Below are 20,497 nucleotides of genomic sequence, written 5' to 3'. Positions count from 1 at the left end.
CCAGACAATACACTGAACACAGGTTAAAACAACACAGTTGAACACACTGTGGTGTTTGGAAATGTGCAATGAATTTGCATCTGTTTACATGTTTGTTTTATGATGTATTTGTTGTATTTTTAAGTAAAAATACATAATAAGAATAAATAATATATTTAGTTCCAACCCTAAAGTATATATAACTCCAGCTCCACTTTAAGCTACTGCACCTGAAGCGCGCGCATTCTTTACTTTGAAATTATCTCACCGGATGTGGAGTCTCATCCCCCTCCCCATTCTCCGATCTCTGTTGACACCGGCCATTCAGCAGATCCCCACAGAGCAGCCTCGACTGCCGGATTCACAGACCCCAGCTCCCCTCAGTTCCTGTTTCCGCCGCAGCCGTCCTACTCAGTTTTGTGGAGCAACACGTCTCGGCTGTCTGCTGCTTCAGGACCCAGCCTCCGCAGCTCGGGTCGGGTGCCTCTGGAAGCCGGCGTATCAAGTCAAGGTAGGTAGCGGATCACGCTGCTCGCATGGCGGAAATGTTGAAGCAGCAGAGGCAGTGCTCAGCCCGTTACATCCCGGCCTGTTGACTGCGTCGCTGGTTAGATCAAACAGCGGTCACGGTAGGAAGCGATTTCAGGTCCCGTTACATCCGCGCTTTTTACTCTCCATCAGGGGGTCTCTCTTGTTGACACCTGGCTGCTTTACATACCCACAAACTGCCTTGCGACCCCCCCCCCCCCCCCCAGGTTTATTTTTTTGTTTTGTTTTTTTTTTACCGCTCGTTCGCGTTGAGAAGAGCAAGTGCTCGGAACAAATTGGTTTACAGTGTGACCGCGTCAGGACCCGGGTAGTTAGTGTGAAAGCGCCTTTTAAGACCCAATAATCACCTGAATGAACGTGCAGCGGGTTAATTTTTGACATCAACCGTGCTAGAAATGTGTAGCCTATATGCTAGCCGCTTTTCTATGTGTCGTTAAATAAGGATGCAATGCTTTTGACCTCCAGTCTCGCGCACACAACGTGTTAAGAAAGACACATGACACCGGCGTGTGTGTTTGACAAGTGTCTGCCTCCCTTCCTTTGCTGTGTTGTATTTATGCGTGGCGGCCAGACAAAGCAACTGCCTGTGTGTAAGCCTCAGTGCACAACTGCTAGTATCTGGAATCGCTTTGTATCACCAGAGCCAGGCGTGCGTTTGTTTTCGATATCTGGAGGTATGGGTAGTGTTTGCTGAGGCCTCTGATATGGGGTTTTTGAGAAATAAAAACTGCTCAGTTAAGTTCATGCTGCATCGCGTCAGGTAGGTCAGAGGGGGTGAGCTCTGCTCCCCATCTCCACTCGCACGCGTGCACGTTCCGATAAAGCTGGCGATGCTGTGCACGGCATCGCCCACACGCACGGAGGAAGTATGTGTTTTGTGTGTGGTGTAGTTCCACTGATAAGAATCTGGACCGTCAGGGCTGGTAAGGCCTGAGGTTCAGCTCCCAGCAGGAGCACCCATTAGAAGATGTATTCCTTCATTGTGAGGACCACCAAATAGCTCGTGATAAATGTACAACTTAGGCAGCAAAAGCTCTTGGTATATGAATGGCTGTAATACTGCGATGATGTCAGAGCTCTAGCTAAAATCAAAGCATGTCAGAAAGAAGCATAGTGAAAGGCTCTTGTTTAATTGTGTTCCATAAGACAGATTATAAGTGCGGTATCTTATTTCTTTTTCATAAAAATCGATTTGTAAAGGATGGCTCTCTTTCTTTTTTTTCTTTTTTTTTGCTTGACTTTATTATTTCATATCACTTAATGTCTGGAGCAGATATTACAAGACATATCTCATCTCCATGAAGCACACAAGTGATTTTTCTTTCTTCAATGGCATATGGCCCGACTATAATTTATTAGTCTGTAATGTTGTATAGTGCCACAATCATCCCCAGAGTGTTGATCCATTTGCTGCCCATATCCCTTGTGCTCCCATTTGAATTATATTTGCTGACAAGGGAGAAATGCAACACCTATGGACAACTAATTCATCATTAATGTTATCTAATAAAGTCAGCCTTGGTAACTGGAAGCAGATTGATTGAGTTAGTAGCCCTAATCCATTCATGAATAAGTAAACAGCTGTATATATTGCTGGGACAGCAGTCTATGCCACGGCAGGGGAGCTCGGTCTTGGATTCCAGTGGCAGCCACTGTGCTGCTTCAGATAGACGCGTGGTTATATTTGAGTTGCTTTAAACTGTCAGGGGGCAATTATTTTACATAAAAGCAACTGTGACTCACGCTTTGGCAACAATTTGCTTTGATCTGGGCTTTGCCATTTGAGGAATGAATGGGCATAGCCATGGGTGGACCCATTTATACCAGCCAAGTATTAATAATTTCATTAGAGTAGTTCATTCGCGGGTGTCTTATTTGGGTGAAGCGCTTAGATCAAGCAGTAGTGATAACGCTCACATGCAGTTACCCTGAAAATTTACTTGGCATGTTTGAACTTTTTTTTTGTAAAATGCCACCCCTGATTGTGTTCCTTCTGTTTGTTGGGTTTATTAGAATAGACACATATTACATTTGCAGCTATGTAGCTGCTGGCACGCATGATACTGCATCTATAATGCAGGAGAATGTGCTTTCCAGAGAAGTACACTTCAGCTGATCCATTCCCCCCCCATTCCCCTTTTGTTTCCCTGCCTCTGTCTCTGCCCTTTGCGCTTCCACCTTCAGTGCCTCATGCCGCTGTCTGTCTTCATTTTTTTTGACTAATGACTTCATTAAACATATTACTGTTGCTCTGGCAAAGAGGTTGGATGCGGGGCGATGAGCAAAAATGGGCGGCGACTCATTTAATAGGTGTATTTAACGTGTGCACGTTTGTCACGTGGCGAGCACCGTTCCTCTGTTTGGCTTAGCGCAGCGAGTCCCTGCCAAGTGGTGTTTTTATTTAAAATAGGATTTGTTTTTCATTTCAATTCTTTCTGCAGCACCAGCCTGTCACCTGCACAGCAAGCGCCTCTGTTTGCATGAAAAGCCATTCTAATTTCAAGCATCACAGTGTTTTGGCTTAGTGTACAGTTTGTGTGTGTATAATGCTTGATGTTGGCTTCGGGGTGCTGTGTATACATCCCCTTTCTCCCCCTGTTGTCCCAGGTATATCCTTTTTTTTTTCTTTTTCCCCTCTCTAAAATTGTCAGACGGATGAGAAGGCTGAATTGTGCTGTGGAGGAAACAAACAGCACATTTTGAAGACATGCTCCCAGTTTTGGGGCTTAATGCTATAAACACAAAGAACAACTGAAGTGAAGAGGCTATGCAAGACATGGCAGTGCTTGTAGGGAGATGCAGTAACAATGTTACCAAAAGAGGCTCATCCGCAAGCATTGATTTGTTGGTATTGTTAATCTCTGTGCTGGGTATTCGAATTCCAGACAATGTACTGTAAATAGAGCAGAGGCCATTGAAAAGACGCTTTTGCTTTTGTTGTCCCTGCTTTTGGGAAGAAAAAGGCGGAAATGATTATGTATGGAAACATGGACACATACCCATTTTTGAGCCGTATTATCAGGAGCTCGGTCTGTAAAGATAGAAGAGATAAAGAATAGCTGGTTCATGAATGCGGTTCAGTGAGCAATTGCTGTATGACTAGTGCTGGCATTTGGCTGGCATTTTTCATATTAGAGGGGTTGTTTGGGGTTTGTTTTATCTCTCTTTTGCCCTCTAGGATTTGAAAACGTCCTTATGGAGATGAGAAAATAATCACTAACATATTAAGATGTTAATGAGTTTGTTGGGACTGTGTTTTGTGGGTTTGGCTAGGATCTGTAGAAGAAACGAGCTGAGCAGCATTCAGGTATTGTACTTTTTGTGCACCTGCAGAATGCAGCATTTCTAAAGGGCAAAATCGGTAGGAAAAAGACCTTTCTGCATCACTCTTCTCCTGCTGTCATCCTGCTGGAGGGCCATTATTATCCGTATTGTAAGACAGAGTGACTGTCTAGTGATTGCATGAGCCAATCACAAGGCGAGTATAGGGCAGGTTTCCATGGTGAAAAGCGGGCTGGCCCGTGAGGTTGCTGAAGCTCAGCTTGAGTAGGCTAGCCTAATCCAGGCTGATAGCATTCTCCGCCAGCAGAAGAAGAAAAAGGGCCCTGGAAGGCCTGCCCTGCTGTCTGCCTGTCTAAATGTCTTGTTGTTTGTCTTCCCATCTTTACTCGCTTGAATATCTAAGGACAGGATAGAAGAAGAAGTTTGGAATAGGAATTCAGTCAGACAGGCGCAATAGGAGCTTGAGCCGATAGCCATGTGCCATCAGATTTGATTTGTGTAGGGAGTGGAGATGGATCACATGTCTTTGCTACATCTATCTCGGGTGGGGTTGGAGGATGTTAGAACATGCACTGGGGTTGAGGGATAGCTCTGAGTGTACCCTGTTCCTGTTACTTTTGTTGTGACCAGTCAGACATTCGGACCAGGGCTCCCCCTAGAAGAGTATGCTGCCCCCTCTCTGTTTGGCCCTGCAGGGAGGCTGCCCAGCCTGCAGTTCACCCGCATCACTGAGAATGTGTACTTGTGCGTGCACACTCCCTTGTGTAGGCTTGCTTTTGCTTTTTCTTGGGGAGTTATTGCTGCAGCAGTCTGAGGTGGGAAGTGGGTCTTACGACATTTCTTCTCGGCTCATTGGAGCCATCCATAAATAGGCATGTACCCATCCACTTGCAGCTTTTAAATTTCCTCCTTCCCCTGTTTCTTCTGCTTTTCAGTAGGAGGCACTTAAGTCCCCCTTGCTGCACACTCTCCCACGTGCCTTTGCATTAATTTATGTCTTTCTATGTAATATATGTATGTATTCTAGTTTTGTATCTTTGTGTAAGCATCACACGAAGACAAGTAGAATGCAAGCGGTGCCTTTTCTGCTTGTGGAACTGAATTCATATGGGTATGAGACACAGTGGGAATTTTTAGCTCATCACAAGTTGCTCAGGGATTCACTGTGGGACACAGACAGCTGAAACCACCCATCTACCCACAAAACCCCTGATGCTCAGTGCCCATGGCCCATCAAACAGCCTTGTTAACCCCTCTGAGTCCACAGCTCAGGCCAGGATCAGCACAGGCATGGAGGGCTGGAGGGATTCAGAGATGCTAAAAATTCTTTGCCATCTGACAAGTTTACTGTGCTGTGTTGTTTTTATGGACCCTACACTGTCTAAGTTAAAACAAGATCTAAAATTAACAGACTCTAAGGAATGTTTTGAGCACAGGAGATTCCAGAAAGTACAAGTCGTCACTAGTGTCATCCAAGGCTGAACGGGACAGATATTTTGGAGTAAAGAAGAGGCAGATGGGTATGGATGGAAAATTAGGAGGGAAGAGAGTCTCAGTAACTGGGGCAGCTGTGTAGCTTGAAGCACAAATGCTCAGATTGCCCACCTCACCCCTGCTTTAAAAAAACAGAGTCAGAGAGCCAGATGCTGGACATTAGGATCACAGTGACAATAATTCGCATTCATTCGAACACAGAATGCACAGGCCCTCCACAACACACACACACACACACACACGCGCGCGCACACACACACACAGGGTAGAAAAGAACACGACTATGAGCTCATCTGACAGAATGGGTGCATTTCCCACACTTGGGTAAAAAGGTTGTGTGACAGGCGTGCACGGGGGTTGTGGATATTATTCTGTTTTCAGCATCAAACGAAAATTCCCAGCAGCACACAAGGACTGCTGAATGTCCTCCATTTAGCCAGTGGTATCCAATGGTACTAGCCAGTATTGGATGGCCTGCATGTGACCTCTATGCAGGTCCGGAGAGGGTTCAACCCCAGGCTCCTGTGAAAGTGGGACCTGGACTGTGATGAAAGGTGTGCATTATCGTTCTCCCAGGCAGGGGGCCTATTTGTGTCACTGTTGCCAGTTCTGCTTCCTGAAGGGTTTATTTGCCTTGATGGGGAGAGTGTTTGGGGATTTTTGCAGTCGCACTATTGATCCTTAAGGGAGAAATTCATCTCTGTAACCTCCATTGAGAGGTCAGAATGCAGGGTCAGCCACACTGTGTGGCCATTGTAGCTTGAAGAGATGCCGTGTTTAGCACCGAGCCCCCCAATGTGTGTGCCAAGTTCACAAGAGGTGGTTAATGTGAATCTGTCCATCTCTATATTTGTCACAGAGTTCACTATGAGTGTGTGTGACATTTGCTGCGTGTGTTACTGATGGTTGTCGGTGTAGGGCGGCGGCTGAGAGGATTGAGTGGGATCGTAGAGGATTGGCCTGATTGGATTTCCGTTGTAGGAGGCTTGTCACCTGGCACAGCATGGCGCTCTGGAAGACAGCAGGGTAGCAATCAGACAGCAGTCACACTGTGAATATACAGCAAAATTTGCATTCAGGCATTGCGGACCCAAGCATTCACCGTAAAAAAGAAAATATTAGATTGCACTTTCTCTGTACCGTAAATGATGACTCACAGATTTATTCATTTATTTATTTATTTTAACCAGCTTCAAGAGACCTGCATACAATGCAGTTAAAAGATATTTGGTGTTTTCTGAGTAATATTGGTTAGTTTAGAGCTGATTGTAATTTTTAGGTAGTATTCAGTACACCAAGTATGCACTCGGTATGTTAAAGTTAAATTGAAAAGGCTAAAACGATGGGGCATTTCTATATTACGATCGTTAGTCTGTATTTTTCAAACTAGTGATGATATAGTCATCCCATACTGACGAACCGATACACCAAAAAAGATCCTAAAAGCTCAGATATGCCCACTCTGTTTCCCTCCTAAATATGAACTGTCTGTTTCCCTAAGCTGAATAAAACAGCTTGCTCCATTGAGCTTGTCGAGCCTTTTTACTGGGGGTTGTTGAAAAGCACTCTGGGAAATATAGGAAATCGCTAACTGAAGTAGAATTAGATGTGGAAAGCTGAAGGAAAGTGGGCACAACAAAATAGTAATTATAAAAATCACAGAATAACTCCTGGAATGCATTGTTCATCACATATTGATGGTTTTCAGTGCTGTGAGAGCATCTTATAAAATATATTTTTTTGTTGTTTTCTCAAAGCTCTCTTTTAGTGCTTTCCTTTAGTGGATTTAATTGAAGACACCAGCCAAAAGTCAGATGGCATTTTTCTTTTTTTAAACAAAGAAGGACTTGAATCTTAACTAGAGAACAGCAAAAGGTGCGTTCATCTGTAATCATTAACATACTTTAACCAATTAAGTCCTTAAACCTAATATATTAAGGTCTGTCTAACAGATTCAAATTGAAGTGGATATAAGCAGCCGTCTCCTAGTTCAGTTTCTATGTATAAAGCCCATCTTGGAAGCGTCTTTCTGCTTTTACGTTCAAACGAGCGGCATTGTTGTTTCCTTGGATTTAAACTTGTACAAAGTGCAAATTTTATTAAAATTTTAAACACAGCTAGATTGAATTTGTTGGAATTCAAACACTGTCTGCTCATCCTCCACAACTATGTATCTGGTAGATAACATCACATCAACAAACACAGCCCAGATCGGTGTGCTGTCCGTTTTTTTTCTCTTTAATTTTGTCTGTCTGCTACTCTCATAAATCTGATCTTTGGAAGGACTGCAAGATGTCAGCAAATTATCCTAAAGCACTGCAGTCCTGGTGTTCCTCAAAGACAGTAACTCAGTATTGATTGTGGTGGACAGAAGTTTTTTTTGGGTTAATTTTCCAGATAAAGAGAAATGTTTGCTCATTCCGCAAACTGGGGTCTCTCAGAAGAGATTACAGCGTGTTCCTCACGATGATTATACCTGTGCAGCGTGCTCGCCCAAAGACAAAAGAGAGCAACACTGCAAAATGGGGACAACAGCGCGTTTGACGCATACTGCAGTTGCGATGCATTTGCAGAATGGATTCAAGGTTTTATTAGTTAGCTTAATAGATGTAACTTGAAACATTTCCAGGAGCTTTTGCTTTTGGTATATAGTTGAAATGTGTCTCATGGGACCTCCTTGATGTCCAGTCTCATGCTGGTTAATGGTATTTCTGGGTATTAAGGAGTACTGTGTGCCAGAGAAGTCTCACTTCCAATCTTTCATTTATTGATTGAGTTATAAAATTAATTTGTAATGCTCATGTTGCAGGCTTTGCATTAGAGCAGTGTCAGGATGAATTTCCAGTCCAAGTATAGTGCAGATGCCAGTTGTTTGTGGGTTGCAGTACAAAAAATGAGTGTGTGTGTTTATTCCCAAGACATCATTTACATCAAGTTGTCCATCCATCAAATAGGAGCAAATTGATTTTTTTTCTTTTTCTCAGTTCCACATCACTCTTAAAATATATAATTGGAGAAGTGAAAAAGATGTTCTTTTGCAAACGGTAACCGCAACTGTACAAATGAATCAAGCTGTACTTTTGGTACAAAGCAGTGTCTGAGGGGTTTACATGCGTCTTTTTTTTGCATGTACTGACATCTTTCCTGTAAGGTTACTCCTTCACAGTTGCTTCACAAAATAATGTTTTAGGAACAAACATCTTCCTGTGTTATTTGTTGTTGAGCGTAGTGTAGAAGTCTGCTGCAGCAGAGCGCACTTTCTTTTCTGTTACTCAGGTACAACTTGAACTAGTGGCTGCTACAGTGCAAGGTTAAGTGTTCTCTGGTGTTTCTGTAACATCAACCAGACTTCTATATATTAGCAGTTTGCTTGGAGGAAGAAACCAGCCTGAGACTAAAGGTTTTGATGTGGAGAAGTGTGTTGGAAGCTCATTTTATTTCTGATAGCCGGAAAGAAAAGAGGAACAAAGCAAACATTTTCATTTTCTCTCTCATCATGTATCTTTGTCCCAGCTTTGGTTCCTACTTGCTTTAATTTCTGATTTATTTATTTTTTTAGTTCTTGTTGGAGAGGAGGATGTTATTTCTCAAAAAAAAAGAAAGAAAGAAAAAACTCCCAACAAAAAAAACACTGCAGCTGTAACATCTTGCTCTGTTTGTTTACCCGGGAAAGACTGTGAATCCTGCGGGACCTATTCTCCAGATCCAGCACCTGTGCTTTAGCTCTGAGTCAGGTTCATAGGCCACCTTTGCTTTCCCACATCAGCACTTTTCTTTTAAATTTTGTATCTTGCTGTCTCTGCAAGATCGTTGATGCCACTGAGTTCTCCTCTGTGTTTGTGAGAGTGGCAGCACTGGCATTCACCTATGGCAAAGCCCCTTAGTAAACCAGCATGAGACCATTTGCATCTGACATTCTTGTCATGTTGCCCTAGAGGTGTTGCATCATATAGCCTCACCTCCTACTCTTCCCATCTTTATGTGCTGTCGCTGTACCATCCCCACCACAACCCCACTGCTCCTCAGTGCCAGAGCTATCAGTGCAGTGGACTTTAAAGGGCCTGCTTGGCAGACCCATTTCTCAGTTTTAGCTGTGGTCTGGGAGAGTAATAACAACGTGCCAGTCAGATATAAGAGCCCCTAATGGGGACTCAGTGAGATGACACAGCAGTCCAAGGCCTATTATGCAGTTGGATCTGTATAGGACAGATGGGGAGAGAAGACAAAAGAGAGCAAGTGACCGACTGGATCAAAAAAGGCAAAACTTGAAACATTCCTCATAGAAACGGCAGGAAAGTGGAGCACAAGACCAAATAGACAGGATGGAGGTATTCTGAAATAGTGGGGATGCATTCTGTTTGTCTACGTCGGTGGCCCAGAGCTAGTTTTGACGAGGATCGAGGAGACACTCGTGTGATGCCAACCACATGACCAGATTTTCAAATATGCATCTGTGAAAAAGCTGAGTGACGAGCTGCTCCAGAAACAGAAAACAGCCTCTCCCAGCCTGATTTTCTTTCTGTCTTTTTTTTAAACTTTACTTTGATCTTGTTACAACAGCAAAGAATTGAAGTTGGCACATCAACTCAGTGAGGAGCTTTTCAACACCTAGCAAGGGCTTTGCCTCCTCACTTTGATTTGTGGAGTAAATGAAGGATTTTCATAGATGAATCAAGTGTTATGGTTGTCCTCCAACTTTTGATGTTTAAATAAAACTGAAAACAGTTGCAGCCACCCGAACGGCGGATGAATGAAGAGAGCCGCAACCCCGGACGCCCTTTTATTTTTCGCCACTCCACTTGCACTGCACAGAGCGTGTACTCGAGAGTCATAGTGTTACCCTATAGTTGTGTCCTTGATTCGAGAGGTGATTTACATATCCCCTCTTGAACTACTTGTCCTAGTGAACGAGCAGGTCTTTACAGCGTGAACAGGGACAAGCCCGACGAAGGTCAAGCTGTAAAGGTCAAAGTTCATCTGTAAGCTACCCCATCAATCGAAAGCTGACCCATCCACTCGACTGAAATAACAAAAGACCTCATGCACTCTGTCTCTTGTTCCTTCATGGCAGCATCATCCGCCTTACTCACTTTTTGCTCTCCTCTGGCAATTGGCGCCCTAATTGAGGCACTCTTGAGCCATGTTTATCACCGTGGCAACGTTGCCCTGCAGATAATCATTGTCTTGTGGATTAGCATAACAACAGAGAAGAGGCTTTTGCTTTAATTCCTCTAACACTGGACCAAGCTCCTTTGTGTCGGCTCACCTGCCAGGCTTGTCTTAACTGGGATTAGAATCATAGGCCCTCACATTGCGCTCATAGTTATTTGAACTCTCTCAGCGCCTTTGGATGTTTCTTACAGAAATGATTTTTACCTAATCATTTTTGACCATTTCAAAGTTGGGAGGAAAAATGTGAATCTCCATCATCTATTCAAGTACTCGGGTCCATTAACTAGGCTTCATCCTGCCCTGCTCTCCTAGGATGTGAGTTATTAAGATTATCTATTTATAGCAAGAGAAAGGAAAACACAACCGCTAGCTTTGTCCAAGCAGCTTGTAGAGTATTGTTTGTCCAAAATGGATTTAATGCTGTTCTTGGGTCTTAGGTTTTGAAGATAAATCGATATGTTTTCAGATAAGATAAAGGATGAAACAATGCAGTTTATAGCTACAGTACGTGCAAAAATATTGAGCCTCCTGTCATTTTTTTTATATTTTACTATGGAATTGGTGCCTAAACATTCTTGGGCAAGCTTTTTTCTTCCAGGCTTCGCATGACTCTTCCCCTACATATTGATAACAACTTCCATCCATCCATCTTCATCCGCTTTATCCGAGGCCGGGTCGCGGGGGCAGCAGCCTAAGCAAAGAGGCCCAGACCTCCCTCTCCCCAGCCACCTCCTCCAGCTTATCCGGGGGAATACCAAGGCGTTCCCAGGCCAGCCGAGAGATATAATCTCTCCAGCGTGTCCTGGGTCTGCCCCGGGGCCTCCTCCTCCTCCCCCTTGATAACAACTGGAACAAAAAAATTTAAATTTACATTCATCCCTCAATTGACGCAGATTTTCATTCCAGTTGTAGAATAGTTTCTTTAAATCTACCCTGCACCCTCCTTTCTCAGGAGGTTCAGCGGTGAATCAACGCAAGGCCCAGATGCATCTCTGTGGTGCTGTGTCAGGTGTAGTTCTTAAAGAAATGACTTTCAAATACTGTTTACGTGATGTAGGCATGCTACTTCTTCTTTTTGTCCTGCTACCTCAAATTTTGTAAAGGGTACACTGCACACCATTTCAAGTTTTCAGCTAACAGCTCGTTGCGACAGACTGCTAGTAACAAAGTGTCTAAAGAAATCATCAATTCTCTTGCTAAGTTAATCTTTATCCCCTGAGTTGGGCGCCTTGCTGCTGTGCTTTAGTGTTTATTAAGTTAGTGTTAAGTGGCTGAACAAAAGGGGGGGCAACATTCTTTTGAACATGGTCACGTATATGGACTGAATTGAAAATGAGTGAAAAAACGGCCCATGTCATCCTCCTCATTAGAAGTATTAAGAAATGAGGGCCAGTGCAAGATTTTTGCACAGTACTGTATACAATTTGATATCACATTAAATAAAGTTTCCTAATCTCTTTTCTGATGTGTCAATGCTTGTAACTTTCAGGCAGCCCTGCCCCTACACTTGCTCTGCACCTCCAACTCACTCACAAATAACTCATTGCTCAAGTTGATGCTCTGTCTTCCTTTGACCCATTTTTCAAAAAAAACCAAAACTCTTATCTACCGATTGTTTCCTTAACCAATTATTCTTAAAATGCACCTCCTTCTGCTCGCTCCAGAAATAAATTGTGTGTGAAAGCACGTGGTTCAATATGCTTCAAACGAACTAGTTAATATTTGCCCTGCCAACAATTTAAAAGTGTTTAGACCTTTCAGAGGTGCGAAAAAAGTTGGTACAGAGACTAAATTTCAAACTCTTTGTACTTTTAAAATCTTTGGATACCTCACCAGTGTTTTTTTTTTTTTTTGTTTTTTTTTTAAATGCCTGTCTACATGAAGGGAGCGTGCTATTCAAATGCTCAGTTTGTTTCAGAATGTTACAAAAATTGTTGGAGGTGATGGCTGTTTCAATTCCTGCTCGAGCACGCTGACAGTTTTAATCTTTGTTGGAAGTCGTAACCTAGCAGACACCAAAGTCTAACCTGCAAATGTGAAAAAATATTCAAACTAATTCAAATTACACCCATGTAACATTAATATAACATTCAAAATGGCATGCAGAAATGCCTGGCTGGATTTGTGAGAAGTGAGTCACAGCTGGGAGAAAGTGGGCGGCTAGTGGCAAGTGTAGGGAGAGGAGGCAGGCATGTAACAGGAGCACGCTATGATGTCCTTTCCTAATCTGCCGGTGCACTGCAGAAGGGGCTCCCATGGGAGATTGGGTGTAACCACTTGTCTGTGCCTGCTGGCAGAGGGGAGCTGGGAGAGAGGCGGAGGAGTGAAGGGGAGAGGAAAGACATATGGGGGAGCGGGGGCAGCCGCTGACCTCGTAAGCGCACGAGATTAGGAAGAATAATAAAAAGAGGTCTTTGCAGTGCTTCACTAATACGCGTGGTAATTTAAAGACACTCCGAAAAGAAATGTCAGCGATGTGTGGGTGGACACATTTAATGTGTGCGTATGAGTGAGAGCGAGAGAGATGGAGAGAATGATGTACACGCAACAATCCCCATGGAGGATTCCTGTGGTAAACCATTCTCAGCGTCTCAAGCAAACAAATGGTGAGCCGTGCAAAAATAATTTCAGGCCCTCTCAAAAAGATGACCACACCATGAAAAGGAAGCTCCTTTTTACGATTAGCAGGACTCTATATGCTTTTGCCACACACACACACACACACACACCCTTCTTTGTCCTTTTTATTTTGTGGGATGCTGGTTTCACACGTTTCCTGCGGCTGAAACGATCTAAGTGTGTTATCCCTTTGCCAAGCTTTCCCCCATTCTGATTAGCTGGTTCTTAAACCCAGGAGCCAACAGTGTTTAATTCAGTTTAACTTTCACTTGGCAAGACCATGGCAACATAACATAGCCAGTAGCTCTGCATAACATTTCTCATATTAAATCTGACGAAGTTTTGCGACCATTCTTTGACCCATTTTTTTCCTAAATAATCTAAATAATGATTAACACTCCTGGCTCGTTGTGTTCACCTGCAACATAGAGCTGAGCAGTGGGGGAGGGCGAGTGGTATGAGGTAGGCTGCTGGAGGAGGTGACATCTGTGACCCAGAACAACAGTGGTGGATGCTGGACACATGCTCCTTCCTCAAAGGCTACTGGCACCCTTTCTGCCTCATTGGGCTCATGCCCACAAACACACACACCACATTTTTAAATACATCAGAATGAAGCCACTGTACATTCAGTTACTGTGAAGTGAAATTGATTCAACTTACCTTTAGGATATAAAGACTGTTTAAAATATTTCCCCCATACACAATCATTTTGCCCGTTACACTGTATAGATTTTCTTCTTCATTTGAGACTGTTAACCTACAGTCAACGAGCTGCCGGCAGTAACTTTGCAGAGCTGATACTAGCTCAGTTTTTCCTAAACTCAAATGGAAAACCCATCTGAGGAATGACTGCTGCTCCACTTTCTTCATTATTATAACAGCAGAGACACACACACACACACACACACACACACACACACACACACAAAATGTACTACTGCACATGTGCATTCCAAATTTAGAACTTTCTCTTGCTTCAAAAAGTGAAAATCAGATGATTGATCGTGCTTGCGGAGTTATTAACCCATTATATTTACAAAGCCATTAGCTGCCTGATAATTGAACTGTTAATTAAAGAAAAGGCCTTAGTTCCCCCCTACTGAGTCTCGCTGAGATGAAGACTATTGCATACAGTAAAGTCCACATAAGCCACACATACACACACACTTGTCATTACTAATGCTGAAATCTCAGAATAAGTCAAAAGTGTTATTCTTTAATTTTCTTTTTTAAACACAGCTCTACACCTCCGTGTTGCCCTTTCCGTCTTCCAAACTCTCTAGAGGGAGTGTGTTTCTCCTCCTGGTTTCTTTTTGCATTCTGATAAAGCAAACGCTCCCTCTGATGTGCTTTATCTCCTCTCATCTCCTGCAGTAAAAGACTGTCTCTGTTTGTTTTATACTTCCTGCCAGCTCTTTCTTTTTACTTTTTTTTTTTTTTTTTTAAAGCCTTCTCATCTCAGGCGACACCCAGTGCTTCATCCCAGCGCACAATGGATCAAAATTGTCAGAATAACTAAATGGTGTGCTGACCTACCTCCCGACCCTTGCTGTTTATCAAATTCTATCATATACTGTAGCTGGATACCCTCTACCCCCACCCCCCTCCATCCGCAGCCTCCCATTCTGTGAAAGGTATAGATTTGTTGCTCCACATCTCTGGCAGTGCAGTGCTCTGTTTGCTTACTGCCGTTGACATAGTGTGTGTCCAGTGCAGTCTACGCTTGGCTGCATCAGGGTAATGCTGCTGGCTAGCACAGATCCAGCAAACAAACAACATATATTATATTGGAGGCAGAGAAAGAGGACGTATATAGCCAAGGGGGCCACAGTGTGGATGTTTTGTATGCATACTAGTGTTTTTTTTTTTTTTTTCGTCCATGATTGTGTTAGTTTGTGCATTGACCTACTATGGTGGCTACACTGCAAGAAGCACTAGACCCAGACTGTGTCAGACCTGCTCTAACCAGGCTTAAGGCAGTGGTGTAATGGCATCAGTCAAACTTGCCAGAAGGAGAAGCAGGGGACCAGTGCACAGCGGGCAAATTTGTGTACACTCACAGCATGCAGCTTTGCATTGCTTGTTCATGTGCGGTCTAAAGCATTGGTCAACATAACTCTGGGAAACTGGAAAAAGAGAGGTTTAAATCGTCAACTGATTAAGCTGAATAAGAATTAAAATAACAGTTTTGTAAGCTTTCAGTTTAAATCTTTGAGTTTTGGAATGTAAGTCTGTCCAAATAAAAAAAAAAGAACAAATAAACTAAAGGCTCTAAACTGGAGCTATGAGATATTTCATTGTTTAGGAACATCTTTTTCCAGCTCTACTACACTAATGGAAACAGGTCAAGTCAGGCACACAGTTAAAACACAGTTGGGTAAAAGAACAGCGGAATGAATCACTATATGAGGGGATGCTGAAAAGGTGAGGATACCCTTTTATCAAGCTAATGCCGTAAATGATACGCTTTGAAAAAGCTGACTACTGGATGCTGGAAAGACGATGAAAACGCTGGAGCTGTAAGCCTCTCTGCAAACGGGACCTATTATGTTCATAACTTTATTCCTGGGCCCTGTAAGAGTAGCTTTGCGGTTTAAAAGTAATCCTTATTTACCTCATGCAGGGTCTTTGTGCAGCCCCTCAGTTAATCCACTTCCTGGACAAAGCTGTTTCAGCTTCCTTCCTGCTCCCATTAAGGCTGATTGGCTTTCCTTTGCAACCAGAAGATTTAAGTAATGGGTAGGTGGTGCTCCTGTACGTTCAGTCTCTGCTCATGCACATCGTATAAAGCCAAGAGTTGTAAACAAATAAATAAAGAAAAAGCATAACAGCTCCTCTTTTTATAGAGCTGCATCTTAACCTTAGAGACAACCAGTTAAATGAAGGTGTAATTAATGTTTCTAAGTCAGTCAAATAAAGGATAAATGCAAATAAGTTAATAAATAACTGCTAATGTGAAATTTGAGTAAATCTGAGATGCCCCATCAGGATTACACAGTCAGCAGTCGTTTAGTGAAGACTTGTTTGCAAAGGACTTGCTCCAGGCAGTCTTCCTGCCCGTCCACACTGAACTCCAGTGCCACCACGGAGCTTTGTTTTCTTTCTCTAGCCTTAAAATGTCTCTTTGTGTCTTTGAGAAAGCACTGAAATTAATTTTACAGTAGGTTTACCACTGGCTTTAGAGGCAGTTGGCTCTGCCTGAGAGGGGCCACTGCCCTAGAATAAAGGTGGTGAAGGATTGTAGCTGGTTTTCTGTTCACTTCCCTTTTTCCGTAAAGCATTGATTTCATTTAATTCCGTGGCCATGAGTTTAAAAACGTTGCTTTTTTTTGGTTTGTTTGTTTCTCGCTGTGGATTTTTCTGTCTCCTGCTACATTAATATTTTCATTTCATGTCTTTCATCATATTTGTCAGCCTCTTCATAATTTTCTGTGGCATGTGAATGCAAAAGGCTCAGGTCATGTGATTAATATCAAAGGACCAGCAGTTCTGTTAAGGGATGCCCCTGTCAATATGCTCTGACACACTTACAATATCTCATTTTCTCTCCATCTGTCCCCCTGCGCTTCCTTTATTTCTCACGGCCCGTTATATAAACACGGGTTGCTGACAGATATGTAGAGTCACACAAACTCATCATGGCCTCCTGATAACTGTAACGTTGCTTGTACTCGATCCGTCTCTTTCTCTCTTTCCGCACACATGAAGGCAGACACTGGCATGAGCTCAGGTGTGGATATGAGGTGACAGTCTGCGCTCCCTGTCAGATCCTGAGCTCCCACCAACTTTCCAGCTGGCCATTGGAGTCGGCTCCACGCCTTCTGCTCACATGACACTCCCCGTGTCCTTCCAGCCCCTGCTCCCTTTAGCAAAGTACAAAATTGCAAATGAAGAGAAAAATGTTTTGCACACAATCTTGTAGCAATTACAGTTTAGGGATTTCTGGCACTTACTTCCAAAGTGAATTGCAAAGTGAAATATACTGAAAAGGTCAAAGCTACAAAACACTTTGTTTCTGTTGAAAAGCTTAATTCTGAGAAAGCCACGAGCCAGAAAACCTTTAAAGTTTATATATGTAAACGAATGACTGTGGATAGGGATAATGTCATTTTGATTTGATAACTTTGATTACTGTGGCCACTATTTACTTAGGGCCATTTCCTTTGTGTGTTTAATTTTAATCCAACTGAAAACCAAATAGATAAATAAATGGGGTGGGTGTGGGTGGGGCTTGCGCCATCTGCTAGAGTTAGACCCACACTAGAGGGTGTTTTTGACCCCATCTCACAAAAGCCACTGGCAGTCCCTGTTGGCTGCAGCCTCCACCAAAGTAAAAAAAAATTGCTGCTGCTGCTGCTTACCATTAAAGATATTTCCACATGAGGAAGGATACATAAACTTTGTTATGACTCTCCATTATTTTGCTTAAGCAGTTTGGGTGAAAACACTGCTGTAAAGTAGAGAGATGTGCTGGATTCAAAACACAAGACAATACAAGAGCATCATTATGTCATTACACAACCTTGTGGTGGGGCAAGCCCAGAAACGCGTAACTTAGCCGGAGGTTTCCTGGTCAGATGGCTAAACCACTTCAACTTCAACTTGATGTTTCGTTATCCTGATTGAGCTTTTCTTCCTTTCTCGTAGGGAGAGCTTTTGGAAGAAGCTCATTTCTGCTGGTCTACAATCTAATGTGGTCATAGGTGAGGGTTGGAACGTAGATCGACCAGTAAATTAATGGCTTTGCTTTAGCTCTTAGCTATCTCATCATCACAGCAGACAGGTGTAGCATCCCTATCACCACTGATGCCTCACCAGTCATTTTGTCAGTCTCTTTTCTATTTATTTTTTATAGTTATAATTACTTAGTCTCATCTTGAATTACTTGAAACAGGTGTGGTGTCTTTTTGGCCTTTTTAGCACATGAAGTCTGGGAAAAGTCTCTGGAGAATCAAGCTGGGACGTTGTCTAAAGTTGGACATCACACTAGGGACCTGGCAGGATAAGGACCATCATGCAATTCAGCATCTGGCAGTTAGACTGGTCAAATCGAAAACTTTAGAGTTTTAAAAATTGCTTGTTTCCTGGTGTTCTGTAAACAAAAGCGTAGTAAACAACCAGCATTTCAAGCTAACTCTTCCTTTTTTCAGTCAAATTCTAGATTTGCATTTTCGCAATAAGGAAGTAAAAAAAACAAAAAACAAACAGAGATAGAGAATCATGTAAATTTGTACAGCAAAAATGGGAAGAATGACTAGCAGGTTCCTGGTGCAGAAGCTTTAGTCATGGGAAAGACCCACCAGGCACTCACTATATTTATCTTGTAGGCGAAAATGAAACAGCTTTTATAAATGGTCCAAAGATTGAATTTGCTGGATATGTCAGCAACACAAAAACAGGAAAAACTGACTTGAATTTTTTTATTTCTTTCTTCTTTTTTTTTTTAAACACAGATCATTAAATTATTCAGTGAAAGTCTGCAGAGGATGTGCGCACTTGTTTTGCAATGCCCTGTTTCACATTCATACAGCAGCTCAGATTCACTGGGGGAGTCCTGCAGGAGAACCACATGTTTGTTTCTTACAGTATGCCACAGCTATGCCCGAGCAGGTTGGATAGTGTGTACTTTACCAGTGGGTACATGTGGGAGTGGGGGGGAGGGTCATTTAGCATCATTGGGGGAACTTCTGGTCATACTGCCATGTGTTTGACTTGTTCCTGGTCTCCATTTATCAACCTTGATTCAAGCCACGTGTTAATCCTTTAATTTGGTTCCCATCATCACACCTTTCTCTCATTATTGCTACAAGCCTCAGCTATTCAAAAGATGTATTCCCATTTGCTCTCCATGCTCAGCAGCACCCCTTTTCATTAACGTGCTTCATTCACTCAACACTGTTCTGTTAATACATTCCTCCTTTCACCCCCCAAGTGAATTCTTTTGTGCTGTGTATTATAAACTCCCAATTTTTTTTAAAAAATCCCCATCATGATCATCTCTCCTGCCGCCCATTCCCCCTGTTCTTTTTCATCCCCTTTTAGTCTTCCTCGCCATGTGCTCTGTGTACCCATCCTCCCACAACCGTCTCCCCCTCTCCTTGCATTTCGCTCTCCCTCCCTGTCTCCGTCCTTACTGCAGGGTTGAATCATCCCCGTTTCTGCTTGCCTTGTCACATTTGGCCCCCGTGCGCGGCTGTCCAGGCCTCATCACACGGCGATGGCTCTAGCTGGGCTGACATCTCGCCGCAGAGCTACAGGCTTCTGATGTCCGTGGCGCTGGCGCTGACCTGTCCCTCACTGCAAAGCACTGACATCATCAAAATTGAGACACGTTTCTGCCCCGGGGTTGTTAATTGCCAAGTATGGTATGAGCATCCATGTCATTTTCAGATTAAAAGACGAAAGAGACATGAGAATTTTTATGTCTTCGTCCTTTTTTTTTTTTCCTCCCCCTTTCTTTTTCTTTTATCAAAGACCTGCACTAACTGGCTGCAGATTTTTAGGCCTTTTCATGTAGTTCGTATCCCGCCGTCTCCTCACTTGGTATTCTTTGGTTGTTGTCGGTTAGAGGGACCACATCAGCACTATTCTCTTCAGAGCTGTCCCTCACAAGAGAGCTAACTCTTCCACGCACACTCGGCTTCAAACGACACACCTCAGATCACACGCGCGCATATGCTCACATGCACTTTGAGCAGCAGAACTTCCGCCCTTGATGTCAAAGTGCATACAAATGGCAGCAGCGGCAGACTCCTCAGTGGAAAATTGAGTCACGGTCCTTCTGCTCGCATACACTGACAGGCAAGCCAAGCAAAAAATGGAATCAAAATGTCACTATATTGGGGAGTGTGTGGGCATGAGCAATGTTTCTGCGTGATTCTGTAATAAGCACATGCAAATCAAATCAAGCCAACCCCAGGCTCATTAAATAAAACATGGGGGTAGGGACAAGTTCCTCCTCGTACTGTAACCTTGCACATTCATAATAAGTGCTCCTCCCTAATGTGAAGTGGATAGATGTTATGCAGGTTGACATCATGTGGCTGTGTGCTTCTTAACTATGTCCTGCTGTTCTGCAGGGTCCTGTAGTATGAGGTCATTGTTCAGATTTGGCTTCTGCAAGACGCGTTTTGATCTGGTACATACTTTCCTTTTGTAGACTGTGCCACCAAATTTATCTGCATCCTAAAATCTGTTGCAGTGAGATAATACTGCAACAGATAATTTCTTTTTAGTTAAAAAAACAGAAATACGTAATAAAGCATGGAGCAAAATAAACCATAAAATGCACCAAAAAAATGTAATTTGACTTATTTAAGGGCTCTTAAATATTAGGCCATTATTTTAGATATTTCATAAATTTAAGGATAAAAACTTGGTTGAGATTGCTCCTCTACTA

The 20,497-nt window shown here is 43.0% G+C and overlaps 1 protein-coding gene across 1 annotated transcript in view; it reads left to right on the top strand.

Moving 5' to 3' along the window:
* Nucleotides 1-292: 292 nt before the first annotated feature.
* fut8b (fucosyltransferase 8b (alpha (1,6) fucosyltransferase)) overlaps nucleotides 293-20,497 on the top strand; it is an 89,829-nt gene continuing 69,624 nt past the window's right edge. The window contains exon 1 of the mRNA XM_085247407.1: nucleotides 293-490. The gene's annotated coding sequence lies outside the window, so the exon portion shown is untranslated. The remainder of the gene's footprint in view (nucleotides 491-20,497) is intronic.

This window comes from Mchenga conophoros, linkage group LG15, assembly GCF_057382185.1.
Source record: "Mchenga conophoros isolate Kocher_MC1m ecotype Shallow Benthic linkage group LG15, M_conophoros_male_GT1.1, whole genome shotgun sequence".
In the NCBI taxonomy this organism is placed as follows: Eukaryota; Metazoa; Chordata; class Actinopteri; order Cichliformes; family Cichlidae; genus Mchenga; species Mchenga conophoros.
This window is presented reverse-complemented; position numbering and strand designations above follow the sequence as displayed.